This window comes from Podarcis vaucheri, assembly GCF_965113315.1.
Source record: "Podarcis vaucheri genome assembly, chromosome: 14".
In the NCBI taxonomy this organism is placed as follows: Eukaryota; Metazoa; Chordata; class Lepidosauria; order Squamata; family Lacertidae; genus Podarcis; species Podarcis vaucheri.
The window spans coordinates 28,331,332-28,346,151 of NC_138752.1; the positions used below are offsets into that span (position 1 = coordinate 28,331,332).

Here is a 14,820-nt window from a genome sequence, read left to right on the forward strand (position 1 = left end):
GGATCTGCAGTGGTAGGAAGAAGAATATGTGTACAGTGAACATCTCCCCATCCGCTAACTTAGAGTGGTGGGCCATTATTTATTCCAGCCTTGCCCTTTCCAAATGCTGGCAAGCACATTTATTTATTAGAATCGTAGAGAGGCGCCCCAAGGGCCATTTAGTCCAGCCCCCTGCAACGCAGGAATCCCGTCTATCTATTTACTCGACTTATTTATTAGCAATGCCCCTTATTCCCCCTGAAGCCAGGAAATGTTGCCACCGCTGGCAATCCAAAAAAAATAAGGAAGCCCAGAGGCTCCCAAAATCTTACTAGGTTTTATAGCAGTCCAAATGTATTGCTTATTTATTCAGAAGTGAACCCTGTTTAAATCAGCGGGGCTTTCAGCCATGAAATATTGAAGTGCACAAACATTATTGACAGGCCCAGTGCCGTCAAATGAATCCAAATAGAGTAATGCAGTGATTGCCACTTTGCCGCTAAATAACCTACAAATATGTGGTCTCTAATCTACAGTTCTTGGGAAGGGAGATTCTCTTCTCTCCATTCATGGAGCCTCTGCTTTGCATGGAGAATGTCCCAGATTTGGTTCCTGGCATCTCCAGGGAAAGTTGCTGGGAAAAGCTTCCACTGGAAATCATGGAAAGCCACTCCCAGCTGGTGTCAACATTGCTGGTTGACATCCATCTGTCTAGGGAGACAGCGGAGGAGCGAGCCTTTGGAACTGTATATATTTTGCTAAGAATTACATAACATACCCTCTAGATGGAAACCCAGGCAGATGGGCAGGGTACAAATAAAGTATTATTATTATTATTATTATTATTTATTATTATTACATTTCTCTGATGAAAATAGAGATGATGGTGATGATACTATTTATACCCCCCATGTGACTGTATTGGCCCAGCCACTCTGGGTGGCTTCCAACATGTATAAAAACACAATAAAACATTAAATGTTAAAAAAACTTCCCTATATAGGGCTGCCTTCAGATGGATCAGGATTCAGATAACTCCATACCCTCCACCATTTCTCAGATAAAAATAGGACGCACTAAGGGAATGTGGGACATTCTGGGATCAAATCAGAAACTGGGATGGCTTCTGTAAATCTGGGAATGTCCCTGGAAAATAGGGACACTTGGAAGGTCTGAAAACATATACAGTGGTACCGCTGGTTAAGAACTTAATTCGTTCTGGAGGTTCATTCTTAACCTGAAACTGTTCTTAACCTGAGGTACCACTTTAGCTAATGGGGCCTCCTGCTGCTGCTGCACAATTTCTGTTCTCATCCTGAAGCAAAGTTCTTAACCCGAGGTACTATTTCTGGGTTAGCGGAGTCTGTAACCTGAAGTGTCTGTAACCCGAGGTACCACTGTAGAAATATGGGGCTCAAAGCCTCCTTCTGGACTGCTTGTTCCCAGTAATCTGTACTGTCTGTCTCCCCACCCACACCCTCCCCGTCATCGGGCCCTGAGGATAGATATTGGTTGTGGCTAATAGTGTGCGTCGATTTCTGGCTGTTTGTGTTGCATGGGTACACAGGGTGCCACCACAACCTGTGGTTGTTTGAACTAGCGGGGAGCGTCGATGCCAGCATGAAACCCAACAGCTGTACTTGGGCAAGTCCCACCCCCATGCTGCACCGCTCTCACTCCCCCTTCCCATCCCAAGTACCATTATGGCACCATATCCTACATGGGCCTGATGGATTGGTTTCCCTGTTGTGCTCTGTGTTATCGCAGCCCTGTTCTAATACTAGTCAAACATCATCGTGAATAGCCCAACTCAATGGCAGCCGTGTTGGGCTGGAGAGTCAATATTAGCTGAGCAAACAGCGCAAACAAAGAGTTGCTATTTGCGTAGCTATGAGGAGCTGTGTGCTTTTGTCACCAAACAGGCCACTTGGAAATTTCGTGAAAAGGAAAGCTCAGAATTCTCTTGCTCAGCAAATGCTCTCTGTCAGGGCTAAAAACAGGCTGGGTTTTGTTGTTGTTGTTAAGCAAGTATATTTAAGATCAAGACTGGTTCCCATGCTTTCATAAGAGCCTGCAGGATCAGGCCAATGGGCATCTTGTCCAGCAGTGGCCAGCCAGATGCCTGTGGGAAACCCGCAATCAGGATTCGAACACCAGAGCCCTCTCCCCTGCTGCGGTTTCCAGCAACTGTTAATCAGGAGCATTGCTTGCTTGGTAGAACACGAGACTCTGAATCTCAGGGTTGTGGGTTCGAGCCCCACATCGGGCAAAAGATTCCTGCATTTCAGGGGGTTGGACTAGATGACCCTTGTGGTCCCTTCCAACTCGAAAAATCTATGATTCCATGATTCCAACTGTAGAGGAAGAGCCTAGGCATCATGGCCAGTACCAACAGAAACAAATGATAAGCATTAGGAAGAGCTGTTTGACAGTGGAGTCACCTCTTCGTTGGAAGTTTTTAAACAGAGTTTAGATGGGGATTCTTGAGCTGTGATTCCTGCACTGCAGGGGGTTAGACTAGATGTCCTTTGGGGGTCCCTTCCAACTCCACAGTTCTATGATTCTATGCCCATCTGACACATTGCTCCCTGGGTCCCCATATGGGTGGCAGAAGGGCTGTCAGGCTTCCTGATATTTAGTCTTACACACATGTGTGTGAATCAGCAGCTCTACAAATGTGCACATTTCAGCTTCAGAATTCCAGCGCGGTGGCCTTGTCACCGAGGAAGCTCATTTACGGTGCAATTATGGCAGGAGTCAGAGGCTGTTTGGAATAACGAAGCCCCCGTGGCAGACGCCGTTGCATTAATTTTATTTATCTCGAGTGGGTGAGTGGGAACGAGTGGCAGAGGCAGAAAAATAATTGTTTTGCTTCTAGGTCACTGGGATTGCTTATCGGGAGGGATCTCGGAGGCGCTGCTTTCCCCGGCAGAGAAGAGCGTGATATGAAATGCAGGAGGCACAGCCGCGGTGCATAAATACGAACATAATTTCTGAAAAATGGAATTAATGAGGCAATGAGGTTGTCTTAATGAGTGCAAGGTCTGCTGTAAATGTCACCGCGCCAATGTCTTCATTGTAAATTACCGTATGAATTTCTGAACACCATTTTGAGAGGCAGAAATGAGTCGTGGGGTGGGGAAGAGGAAGGAGAGGCTGCGAGCGCATTGGGGGGTCAGTTTCCAGGAGAGGGACAGGCAAATGTGCTGTGAAATTTGGCACACTCCCCAGCCCAGCAGGATGGCAGGTACAGGGCGGCTGTGTGTGCTGTGTGTAGTTAAAGGTAAAGGGACCCCTGACCATTAGGTCCAGTCGTGGCTGACTCTGGGATTGCGGCGCTCATCTCGCTTTATTGGCCAAGGGAGCCGGCGTACAGTTTCTGGGTCATGTGACCAGCATGATTAAGCCACTTCTGGCGAACCAGAGCAGCACACGGAAACGCCATTTACCTTCCCGCCGGAGCGGTACCTATTTATATACTTGTACTTTGTGCTTTCAAACTGCTAGGTTGGCAGGAGCAGGGACCGAGCAATGGGAGCTCACCCCGTCGCAGGGATTCGAACCGCCGACCTTCTGACTGGCAAGTCCTAGGCTCCGTGGTTTAACCCACAGTGCCCCAAACAGACGTGACACATAAGGGAAAAGGGATGGGGTGGGAGAAGGGGGGAAATGCAAGCTTAGGCACTGGTTCTTAAAAATTACAGTTCTTCTTAGGAGCAGCTGGGATGGAAATGGTTTGTGTAACCTATGTTTCCACTGCTTTTCATTCCGAATTTTAAATTTTAACCTGTCCTGGGACCTGCTGGTGAAGGGCGAGTAATAAATTTAAGGATGATGATAATGCTGCCAGATGGGGTGACAGGCAGTCAGGAGATCCATGCAGAGCTTCGGTGGGCTTGCGCTTTCCATCCAAACATCGGGGATGGAGGATGCAGGATCAGGGCGAGGCGAGGCGGAGTCTATGGCTAGGAAGTGCACACCTTCCACTTGTTCAGTGGTAGCTCATTTCCTTGCATGGGAACTGTTGGATAGGGGCCAAGGGGTATCACCTGGTTTGCTGTGACCTATTGGGATAAAGAGGAACACCTAGGTGCATAGTCTACAATGGGCCAGAACCATGAGGTACCAGATTGAGAGCGGTTGCAGACATTTTCCCCATTTCATTTATTTCATTTGCTATATTAATATCCCACCTTTTCTTCAAGTAGCTCAAGGTGGTTGCGTGGTTCTCCCTTGCCCCATTCTATCATCACAATCACCCTGCGAGGTGGGCTAGGCTGAGAGTTACTGGCCATTTATCTCATAGTTCACTGCAGCAAAATCAGGCCACTAACATAAGGTGGTGGACTCTCCTTCATTGGAGGTTTTTCTATCAGGGATTCTTTCACTGTGATTCCTGTGTTGCAGGGGGTTGGACTAGATGACCCTTGGGGATCCCTTCTAACTCTACAATTCTACGATCTTATGATAATTTATGCATAAATTACATTATCCCACCCCAATCCTTTTAGTGCAAGGGAAACGGAATGCAAAAGAATGAGTGGGCAGGGGGAACATAATATATTTTATATTGTTTGTGGATTGGAAGCAACAACCATCCAGTCTTTACTGGGCTGATTTCCGTTCTGGATGGGGGATGAATAAGCAAATATTGACAATTTCTGCTCCCATTTCTGTTTTCACTGAATTCTCCGGCACTTCTCCTTGAGGAGTCTCATGGGGAGAGAGGCCATTCTGCAGAGCAGCATAGATTAGGTTTGCTCGCCCTATTGATCTGAACTGAAACTCCCATTTTCCAAAGCCAGTCCCATGCCTATTGAAGGACCCGATACAACTTGACTTGGAGGAGGACAGCGCCAGTTCCTGCGTCTGGATTCGCACTCGCCTCTTCGGTTAGCATTCCAAAGGTGCATGTGCTCATTTGACTGATGCTCTCTATCTCTGGAGCTGCTCCTGTGAAAAGTGGCTGTGCTTCTAAGGAAGTCAGAATCTTCCTTTGGGTGCCAAAACCTTCTTTGATGCAGCTATAAAACAAACAAGACTCCTTGGGCTCTCTCCTCCTCTTACCCTTTCAACAAACAGCCTGAGTCAATTTTGGCGCTTTTGCCACCTTCAGATGCATAAGATGGCTGTAGCTTCCTTTTCGGATAGAAAGGGCGCCCGTCAACGCCCTGAAAACGAGCCAGGAAGATGACGATTCTTTTCTTTTTTCCAGGCAGGTGTGGTCTAATCAAAACATGTAAGTGTTTAATTCCTCTCATTCAGTTGAAGAAGGCAAATGGCAGGCCTGGCACACTGCTCCTCCTCTGCTCCAACAAGCCCAGTGAATTCCCACTGTGCTTCCGGTGAATGACTGGCCATTTCTGGGTTCCCTAAGCAGAAGGAGGGGCTGATGGCTCTGGGCAGCTAAAGCACTGCCCTGCTTCCAATTGACGTGCTTCTATTATTATTATTATTATTATTATTATTATTATTATTATTATATACACTGCCCATCTGGCTGGGTTTCCCCAGCCACTCTGGGCGGCTCACAGAATATATAGATGTTACATACTAAAACATCAAACATTAAAAACTTCCCAATACAGGGCTGCCTTCAAATGTCTGATCCCTATGGATTAGGGATGCCGGAATCTGTCCAATTTGAGTTTTCTCCATTTCTCATTTTTCTGACTTCAAATTCAGGTCTTTACATTGCCAAATAGTTAAAAATTTTAAAAAGATCCCCATTGAAAACCAGTATTTCAGTGCAAATTTCATAAAATCATAAAGTTGTAGAGTTGGAAGGGACCTCAGGGGTAATCTAGACTAACCCCTGCAATATTTGAATGTACATGTTATTCTGCCTAATAGATACATTAATTAATTATTATTATTATTGCAAAGCATATTGGGTGGAATTCAACTCAGTTTTACTCAGAGCAGACTCGTTGAAATTAATGGACCTAACTTATATAAGACCTTAATTAAGTCTATGCTAAGTAAAGCTTAGTTGAATATCACCCAATTTCTCCTAAAATAATGCATTTTTGTATATTCACAATTATATGTATTTTTATGCACACTTTAAGTAAGAGTATGCATTTTTGCACACATTACTTGACTAGAGAAATGCATTTCAAAACACAGAGCACGGGGGCTGTTAAAGGATAGCTGTGTTTCCATTTTCATATTGCATACATGCAAATTAGATAGTTTCCTCTTCACAAGCAAACTGTATTGAATCTCTCCCCCATCCAGGTGTTGCTGGACTACAACTCCCATCATGCACGGAGACTGGCCATGTTGGCTGAGGCTGATGGGAATTAGAGTCCAACAACATGGGAGGGTACTAGAAGCCTGAAATAGCATCATGGGGTGGTGGGGATTTCCTTCACCACATTCATCGTCATAAAAAGAAATGCTTCTTTCACATTTATTCATTCATTTTATCTAACAGAATGTGCATGCTGCTTAATTGTAAAAACCTCTGAGCAGTTGACATAAAATACAACCGAAACCTATAGATAAAAGTCAGAAATTAAAAACAAGATAAAATCAGCCTTGAGGTTTTTAAACTGCTTTGAGGTTAAAGTTATCGTTGTTATTTAATAAACAAATCATGCATATGAGGTTTCACTTTTCCTGAAGATGCTTTTTTAAAAAAAACAAAAACAAAAAAAACACCAACAAGGAACTTCTGTTGCTTGCAAACAAAGGTTTTGCAACTTCCAGACATCCCTCTGTGGCCTTCCTTCTCTTAGGCCAATTAGGAGGTGCCATCTGCCCAGCGTCTGTTTGCTTTCTGAAGAAGGAAATGGGGTAAAAAATCGACAAAGGGCTCTCTCTCCCCCATCAAGAAGTGTCAGCCTTTTGTGAAGATGTTTGCACTCAGCTTACATGTCAACAAACTCTTAATCTGCCTGGTCTGGTAGAGGGAAAGACAAATATTGATTCTCCAGGCTCACAAGATGGCCTCGCCATTGTTTTCATGTCAGCTTGATCTCAGGAGGTTAAGGAATGATTTTGGAGGTTCTCTGGTTTGGGCTTGTAGTCAACCAACCAAGTTCTACTCAGAGAAGACTCATAGGGTAGAATCATAAAATCACTAGGGTCCATTAGGGTCATCTTGTCCTGTCTCACGCAATGTAAGAATCTTTTTGCAAAAGAAGACAAAGTTCCACCCAGAGAGGAATGGCTGATGAAGATGATGGACTATGCTGAAATGGCGAAACTGACTTGGAAAATCAGAAACCAGGAAGAGAAGAATTTTAAGAAGGAAGTTGTGCATCTCTACGCATCTTCCACTGCCTAAACTCCAGGGATGGTGGCTGCAAGCGCAGCTCACCCTGGCATCATCTCGCCTCGCAGAACTGGCTTGGCAATGATGCCAACCCCACAGCTGCCAAGTTGGGACTTGATGGGCAGGCGCAGCACGAGTGCCTGCTGAGAGAGAAACTTGGCAGCGGGCGAGAGGCCTTCTGAGTGGCGTCTCTCGGGTATGTTTAGCCTCCCTGCCTGAGAAAGTGAAGAAGCCCCAAGTCGGCAAATGTGCAATCTTTCCTGGAGCTATTTATAGAAGGAGATGATGAGAGACAAGCATCATTCAAGGAGTAAGGGTGCCGGGAGGCGGGGGGTGGGTGGGGAGGAGAGAGAAAGAGAAACAGAAGGGGAGGGAGGAGTGCAAAAGGCTGGCAGCTTCCTTATGGCTCAGCCCAAGTCGAGGCACCTCAGCTGTCAATCTGCATCTGCAATCTGGCTGCATGTGGGCCCCAGCCACAGGAAGCAAGGTGGGGCTTCTGAGATTGGCAGGGAATGAATTTAAATATAAGTATGAATATGAATTTAAATTTAAATAAATATTTATTTATTTTGGAAAGGGCATGTGCTTCAATGGCACACATGAAAAAAGGAAGAAAGGAAGGAAGGGAAAATGCAGATTTGGGTTGTTTTGGTCACAATTCCTGAAATAATTATGATTACTGGTATTGGGAGCAGGGGTAGCATACCCTCCAAGTGTCCCAATTTTCCAGGGACAATACCGGAATTACGAAAGCCATCCCAACTTCTGATTTGACCCCGGGATGTCCCTGTTTCCTCTGCCAGCGCCATAAGTGCTGAGCTCAGGGAGGAGGATGAGCCAACGCTTGTCCCAAGTGACGATGACAGCAGTGGCAGAGGCTGCCAGGAAGCATCCCGTTGTCTCTCTTAAATGACAAGTAAGGAGATTCCAGCAAAATCTCAGGAAGAACTTTCTGGTGGCAAGAGCCATTCGACAGTGGAACAGACTACATCAGAAGGTGGTGGACTTTGCCACCTTGGAGGTTTTTCAACAGAGGTTGGGTGCTCATCTGTCAGGGATTCTTTAGATGTGATTCCTGTGTTGTTGTGGGGGTTGGACTAGATAGATTGGGGTCCCTTTGAAATCTATGATTCTATGAAAGCTGGCTTTTGCTTACGAAATGCCCTCTCTGACGTCACAGCCTGGCTTGCAAGACAAACAACTCACATTCCATGGTGGGAAAAGACTTCAGATGCAATAATTGTGGCCTAGAGTTGGCTGTTGAGATGTGGAGTTTGGGAGGGGAAGATAGGCAGAACATGTGAAAGCTATTGATCTCAGAGCATCCGTGAACACACTCTTATTAACCAACAGTAAATCTCAGCTGCTTTATAATTAGGTTGCTTCCTTCCCTTTGAACTCTCATTGCAAAGAGCCATTACTTAATTTGGCTGCCGTGATTTATATCTGAGAGGAAATACTAGGTTTGCTGGCATCACCGCTTACGCTTGAAAGGGTGTTCACATTTGTTGGGGTTTTCTTCCCCAGGGAATTGTGTTTCTCTCTGAAGCTTTTGTTGTGTAACCTGTGTGGGATCACACAAACATACCCATCGCTGCCCCGGGGGCTGTATATTGTCAGTGGTGGTTGCCTTTGGTGGAACAGAACACTGTCTCCCAGGATCAGAGCTGTGATCCAGGGCACGTCTACTCTGCAAATACGAACCGGTTTCAGATGTGTATCACTATCATATCAGTGCCATCGGAACAAACTGCAATCATGTTAATGTTTGCATTGCAGTAAGATGCAGATCACTCCTTTCTGCCTATGTTGGATTTCTGGAAATATGGCTGAAATCAGGGGTTGCCAGAATTGGATGTGGTGGTGAGGAAGCTGAGGCTCATTTGGGTAAAAGGGTTGCAAAGGTATATGAGGGTAGGATGGAAAGGCAGTGTAGTGTAGTGGTTAGAGTCTTGGCGTTGTAAGTGGGAGAGCCAGGGTGACTTTGGACCAGACACTCCCTCTCTCAACCTAACTTACTTCACAGGGCCATTGTGGAGATTAACTGAGGAGAAGAAGAATCAGGTGGTTACCTTGAGCTCCTTGGAGGAAAAAGTGGGATATAAATACATAAGTAAGGTGGGGAAAGAAGCCTTCTTCTTCACACCAGAATGGTCAAAGGGCTGAAGCAATTCCCCTATGAGGAAAGAGCACAACCTTTGGGCCTTTGTAGCTTGGGCAGGGGAAGTCAACAGCAGCAGCAGCAGCAGCAACAACAACATTAATAATAATTTCTATGACGGCCATCTGACTGGGTTGCCCCAGCCAGTCTAGGCAGCTTCCAGACAAGTAAGGAGGGGACATGATAAAGATGTCTAAAATTATGTGGAGACTTCCTGTGGGCATCTGACCAGCCACTGTGGCTACATTCACACTACACACTTAAAGCATCACTTTGAACTGACATGGCTTCCAACCAAGGAATTCTGGGAACTGCAGTTCGTTAAGTCATTAGGAGGCCCCCTATTCTTCCTCCCAGTGCCACAATTCCCAGAGTTCCCAGTGAAGAGGAATCAAATGTTGAACCACTCTGTGGAATTGGGTTTCCTGACAACTCTCAGCACTCTTTATTTTATTTTATTTTATTTATTATTTATACCCCACTTCTCTCCCCACACACACCCCAAGGAGCTGAAGATGATGTACATGAATCTTTCCCTCATTTAATCCCCTCAACAACCCTAGGCTAGGCTGAGAGTAAATGACTGGCCCAAGGGGAGCTCCATGCTTGAGTGGGGTTTGAACCCTCGACTGTCCCAGGTCCTAGTCTGAAAGTCAGGAGGCACTTCATTTGGTGCCACACTCTCACAGGAGGCCGTTGACTCGTGTGAGAGCATGGCACCACAGCAAACTCCAGTGCCAGCTGCTCCTCTTCCCCAAGTTTGGCAGGGAAGGCGGTGCTGGAGGGGGCGGCGGAATGGGACATTCTGGGATCCAATCAGAAGCCAGAATGGCTTCTGTAATTCCTGGGTGTGCCAGGGAAATCAGGATGGTTGAGGAGTATGCACCACACTAGCCCTGACAGTTCCCAGAATCCTTTGGGGGAAAGCCATGACTGTTCAAAGTGGTACAATAGTCCTTTAAATGTATGGTGCGAATGGGGCCACTGTGAGACTAGGATGCTTGACTAAAAGGGGGTTCTGTTTAGATCCTGCAGCCAGATTTCTCTCCTCTTCTTAGCCATGCACTTGCAAACAGAACTGATATGAGTTTGGGGAGGGTTTGAGATCACGGGCTTGCTGGGGAAAAGTTCAAATGGATCATCTCTCGAGCCAGGAGGCGTGACTGGTTGGGGGCCTCCCGCAGCTCTTCACACGTTGAAGAAGAGAGCCTCAGGCATGGCTGGCTCCAGGAGTCTCTCAGATGTTTGTTTTAAAATTTCAACGCTGCCTTTTCCACTTCAGTCGAGATGCTCATGGAAAGTAAGGGATGGGATTAGAACAAAATTCAGAGTAAAAAAAAAAGTGACATAAACAATAAAACAGCTGGTGCAGTGTAGGAGTTAAAGTGTCAAACTAGGGCCTAGGAAAGACCAGGGTTCAAATCCCCACTTGGCCAGGAAATTCACTGCATGACTTTGGGTCAGTCACTGTCCTTTGCAGCCTAACCTACCTTGCAGGGCTGTTGTGGAGATAAAATAAAGCATACCCTCCAACATTTCTCCGTTGAAAATAGGGACGTCCCCTTCCATCATGATAATTTTACTATTTATACCCCACACGTATAGCATAGCCACTCTGGGCAGCTTCCAACATATAGAAAAACATAATAAAACATTAAACTTCCCTATACAGGATTGCCCTCAGATTACTCGGGGGTCAGATAACTCCATACCCTCCAACATTTGTCCAATGAAAATAGGGACATCCTGAGGAAAAGCGGGACATTCCGGAATCAAATCAGAAACCGAGACGTTCCTGGAAAATAGGGACACTGGGAGAGTCTGATAAAGGAGGCAGGAGAGGACTGTGTCCGCCACCTTGAGCTCCTTGGAAGAAAGGAGGAATATACTGTAGGTGGGAAATAAATGCAATAAAATATAATAAAAAAGTAAATAAATTATGACTCTAACCAGACCACCCAAGCCTCTTGACACCCTAATCTTTCCTCCATCTTAACCAGGATTATTTTTTCTTCCTTGTGAGAATTAATAGTGTGTGTGTGTGTGTGTGTGTGTGTGTGTGTTTGGTTGTAATAGACCTCGGTTGCCCTTGGCAACTTTGTCGGAGTTCACTTGTCTGTTCACTTCTCTCTAAATCTTCCTTTTTCTCCCCTTCGGGCTCTTTCCTGTCAGGTCGCAGCCGAGGAGAAAGTAAACAGAAAAGAGAAAGAACAACAACCCTGTAGCTGACACAAGACGGGCTTGGTTTCCCCAGGTGCCCCTGAGGATTCTCGCATCACCTCTGCTGTTGACAGATGGCTTTTGCTTTTCGCTTTTGAATTTTGTGTCAATGACTTTCCAGTGACTGGAATACATTATGTTCTCGGGTCCCGCCCTGGCTCTCGAGATGCTTTTAATTTGTAGGTTTAAGCTTAAATTCCTCGACGGGTGCCAACTTTTCTGTTTGTTTTCCTCGGGAGCGCTTTGCACTATGGGTTTCGGTAACTGTTAACCGTTGGGGGGCATTAATTGCAGCTCCCGAGGTCATCTTTCAGAGCTGACTTATATTTCTGTCGACACCAGAGTTGCTCCTCGACGACCTGCCTTTCTGCTGCGGCGCAGCTTTTTTTTTGACTCCTGTAATTACCCTCTGAATTTAAGCTGATTATGTCGACTTTGGAGGCTGCGTGTTTGTTTAATTCATCCATTGCTGGGTGTTTGCACAGCAGCTCCACGAGTAAACACAAAACTGATTGCGCATCTCTCAGAAAAAAACGGGTTTGCCCGATGGCTGTTTCCCCAAAGATACAGTCAAGTAAACAAGATGAGTTTCTCCAGAGCTGGCTGGTATCTGCTCTCTTTCACAGCCGTGTGAAATGTCAAATCATGCAGGCTTTCTGCAAATGTTTCCAAATGGAATCACCTAAAAACCAGCTACTGCCTCCAATGAGCCACCTCCTGCTATTGACCAAACCGCTTTTGATGCCAAGGAATATTGTTTGATGGAGGAAGGAGCCAGGCTCGGAATGTTGGCAAACAGTTCGGCTTCTGTGTGTGAAGTGAAAGGTCCATTGGGGGAAAATGCCTTCAAGCAGGGCTGTGCTGAAACAGGACCTCTCATTTCTCGATATTTTTGCTCCCCTGAGAAAGAAGCTTCTGCTTTTTCTCCTCATTCTCAGAGACTTTGAAAATTTCTCATACCCTCCAACATTTATCTGATGAAAATAGGGACATCCTGCTTAATAATAATGATAATGATAAATTTTATTATTTATACCCCACCCATCTGTCTAGGTTGCCCCAGCCAACATATATAACATGCAGCTTCCAACATATATAAAACATAACAAAACATTAAACATTTTAAAACTTCCCTATACAGGACTGCCTTCATATATATTCTAAAGTTTGTGTGGTTCCTTATCTCCTTGGCTTGGGGGTCGCATAAAAGCTCTTTATATGCAGGGTAACCCCAAGCAGACCTGGCACAAGAAGAGCTTTTGTCTCCACCTTGCTTGGATTTACCTTACTCAATTTCAACCAGCCTGCTTTCAACCACGTATGGTTGAAATCACACAAATTAAGTCGCACATAAGCTGTAACCATACTGGATATTATTTAAGACTATCAAATACTCAAAAAGTAATCATCAGTTTGGTCCAATGATCATCAGTTGGGAAATGCCTGGGCGAAGAAGATGTGTTTAGTAAGTTTATGAAACATGCTGTAGCTAGAACCTCCTAAATGCCAGAGCAGAGAACCATAGGCGCCGACTCCATGGGGCTTGAGGGGGCTCGAGCCCCCTCAAAAAAATTTTTGGGGGGGCTCAGCCCCCCAATAATCTCGGGCGGGCGCCCTTCCAGCAGAGCGCCGCCGCCGTCCCCCGCCTCCTCCTCACCTGCTCCTTCGCCAGCCAGCCAGCCGCGCGCCCTAATCGGAGGCACTGCCGGAAATCCCGCGAGAACAGGGGAATCCCGACTGGCCACACCTCCCAGCCAGCCAATCGGCTGGCTGGGGGGGGCGTGGCTTGCCCTATTTAGGGCCGGAGCCACTTTATTTGCATATTCATGAGCTTATTTATTATTCATGAGCTTTCCCGGGCCCCCCCAATATTTTTTCTAAGTCCGCGTCCCTGCAGAGAACATTCCAGAGATAGGGGCCACCACAGAGAAAGCCCTGCTTCCATATTGCCTGTAGGGAGCAGCCTGCATGCCATAGCAAGGTCGGCAGAGCCTCTTCGGATTATCTCGGTGATTGCACAGGTATGTATCGGGGAAGGGAATCCACTAGAAGGTATTCTGTGCAATTGGTATCTCTCTCTGTGTGGGGGATATGATTTTGCCCCTTCCTCTGGGTTGATGTCTGACTCCCTGGAGGGGGTTATGGCACACTGGCAGTGCATCATAAGGACGCCACAGGTTTGAAGTCCTGTAATAGCACCTCTGCAAGCAAACTCAACAAAGCTTTGATGTATTGCGATGATGCATTATTGGGACAATGGCAGTTTGATGCATTGCATTAAAGCATCATCAGAACAAAGGCACTTTGATATATTGTGGAAGCGTCTTGGCGTATTATCTTCCTCTGCTGCCGACGGGATGGCCTCTTAATGTATTTTCAATAATACATCATTATAGAGACAGACAGTGCTTAATTTCTAGGAGAGCGGCTGGAATTGAGTCTCCTGGAACAGAGTCGAATAGTGTTCTCCAAAATAATGCTCCTCTGATTCATTTCAGAGACACTTGTGCAAGAGGACTTTGTGATGGTTTTGCCCCCTTAATAAAGGGGTAGGGGTCCTTTTGGCTATGGGGGCCAGTTCTTTATCTGCCCCCACCCCGTGCACCAACTGTGACCTATATTACCTATAAAGTCCTAAATGGCTTGCACCCAGGCTCCCTGAAATTTCGTATCTCCCTATAAGAACCTGGCCAGGTGTTAAGAGCCCCAGGTGAGCACCTTCTCTTGGTCCCATCACCATCAGAGGCATGGTTGGTGCTGACATGAGAGAGAGCCTTTCTGTGTCTGCGCCTATGTTATGGAACTGTAGAGTTGGAAGGGACCTTGGGGGACACCTAGTCCAACCCCCTGCATGGCAGAAATCAAAGCTAAACAATCCTTGCCCATCCAACCTTCAGTGGAGAGTCCTTCCTAAGTCGCCCTTTCCACAGCTGAGCAGCTCTTACACCAGAAAGTTCTTCCTAATGTTTAGGCTTCAGGCACAGCCCTCTGGAACATGAAGCACAGATAATTTGTGTGTTGTGGGTCTCTCTCTGAAAAGGTCTAGCATGGCCTGGGAAGTTGTCATAATTGATGGGAACTGTCAAGGAGGTTCCAGGGAGCCCCTGCTCCTGAAAGTGGCAAAATGCAAAGTCACTGCTGCAATCCAGTTCAAACTGGACCTATCTGACTGGGATCT

General features: G+C 46.1%; 1 long non-coding RNA gene across 1 annotated transcript in view; it reads left to right on the forward strand.

Moving 5' to 3' along the window:
- LOC309518578 overlaps positions 1 to 12,778 on the forward strand; it is a 28,558-nt gene extending 15,780 nt beyond the window's left edge. Inside the window, exons 4-5 of the long non-coding RNA XR_014213517.1 lie at positions 5,195 to 5,324; positions 11,595 to 12,778. This is a non-coding gene — a long non-coding RNA (uncharacterized lncRNA). The remainder of the gene's footprint in view (positions 1 to 5,194; positions 5,325 to 11,594) is intronic.
- The last annotated feature ends 2,042 nt before the right edge of the window (positions 12,779 to 14,820 follow it).